At 37.4% G+C, this 1,603-nt stretch overlaps 1 long non-coding RNA gene across 1 annotated transcript in view; it reads left to right on the top strand.

Moving 5' to 3' along the window:
- The first annotated feature begins 599 nt into the window (after positions 1-599).
- The window catches only part of LOC117120562, a 7,556-nt gene continuing 6,552 nt past the window's right edge, over positions 600-1,603 (top strand). The window contains exons 1-2 of the long non-coding RNA XR_004447381.1: positions 600-657; positions 1,470-1,564. This is a non-coding gene — a long non-coding RNA (uncharacterized LOC117120562). The remainder of the gene's footprint in view (positions 658-1,469; positions 1,565-1,603) is intronic.

Here is a 1,603-nt window from a genome sequence, read left to right as displayed (position 1 = left end):
GGGGAACGGTGAATGAAATACAGATTTTTGAATATTTTACTGGGAGAAAAAGGGGCATACTGTAACCGCCTTTTTTTTACACCTTTTTCCCCCCAGTTTTTAAAATCAGTTGTCCAACTTATCAACAATTTTTTTTTTTACTAATTGGCAATCCATGGCCTTTGTGCCTAAATAAATAACAAAAGTATATTTTACTATAATGTACCATACCTCATGGTTAAGACCTGTTGCGGCCACTGATCCCACAACCGATGTACTGGTTGATATAACATGGCATTTTGTGCAAATACCTGTATTTGTTTTTTAATGTTTCTTTTTTACACCTTAAATTCTTAGGTCATTGTTAGCATGTCACAAAAATATTACTGGCGCACTGTCATAAATAGCCCCCTCAGCCACCACAGGTTCGAAATTTGAAATTGTAATAGTGCACTACCATAGGTAGCCCATTCGGTCACTACTGGTCCCAAAAATTGAGCCACACTATGTGTAATTATACTCATAGGATATCAAATGACAGCAGTCATTTGCATTTTGAGTACTATGTACAGTAGTTGCAATTTTAAAAATGCATTTATAGTATTATAGCTGTGTCAATTTTTTTTTTTTTTAATAGTTTGATAGTGACAACAGCAAACTGACTGACGTATATCTGAGGTACAAATTATTCATTAGTGGTTTCTTATGTATAACATAAGACAGCTATACACATTTGTGTAGAGGTGTGGCATTTGACAGTACACCTATTACATCCCACTAATGTCAAATTTGAGGTCCATTACAGTCTGGGCTTGTAATGTGTACACATCAAATTCACTGATCCTAGTCCTTATTCAATCATCTTTGAGAACAGCAATAATTAAAACATTTTGAATAAAACAAGGCAATATCATTAATAGGAAACAGCAGTGGCGGCGCCAGCGGGGTGGCAGGGGGGCTTAAGACCCCCACCGGACAGGTCAAGTCCCCCCCCCTGCCGGACAGAGCTCGCCGGGCAGTCGGACCATAAAACATATAAAAATAGGCCCACACCAAGCCAACACATGTCTGTCACAGTCTTAGAGTGCCATTTTTGGCCATCTAGAGGTTGATATTCTTTAAAAAAAATCTCATTTGGAAAGGGGAACCCCCTCTCAACCCCTTTTCCCAGCTCAAGCCTACGAGCTCAAGTTCCCCCTGTCGGACAATTTTCCCCCCCAGAAAATATATCCTACAGACGCCACTGGGAAACAGCGGTTCATTGTTACCGTAAGTGTAGTTGAATGAACAATAAAGTAAAATTTAAATGTCAAACTACTGTAAAGCAATAATTATGTGTAGGTCTACAATTGTGCATAAAGTTAGAGGTTTGAAACGTTTAACATTTTATTAATATAGAAGTTTAAAAGTTAATGATATTTTAGAATGCTTGAAATGATGTGTCTTTTAGGGTAACCATTTTAGAAATGATGCATTTTGTTTATTTATAGATGGTCAGAGGAGTGCAGCTTAAATTCCGAAGAGACCTAAGACTTTCAAGAAACGCAAGTGTTTCAAGCAGCTGAAGTAAAAGCTGATGTATCGTGTATGTATATATATGTATATGTATGTATGGGTGTGTGTG

The sequence above is a fragment of the Anneissia japonica genome, unplaced genomic scaffold (genome assembly GCF_011630105.1).
Source record: "Anneissia japonica isolate Jap-2015-1 unplaced genomic scaffold, ASM1163010v1 scaffold287679_len21116_cov120, whole genome shotgun sequence".
NCBI lineage: Eukaryota > Metazoa > Echinodermata > Crinoidea > Comatulida > Comatulidae > Anneissia > Anneissia japonica.
This window is presented reverse-complemented; position numbering and strand designations above follow the sequence as displayed.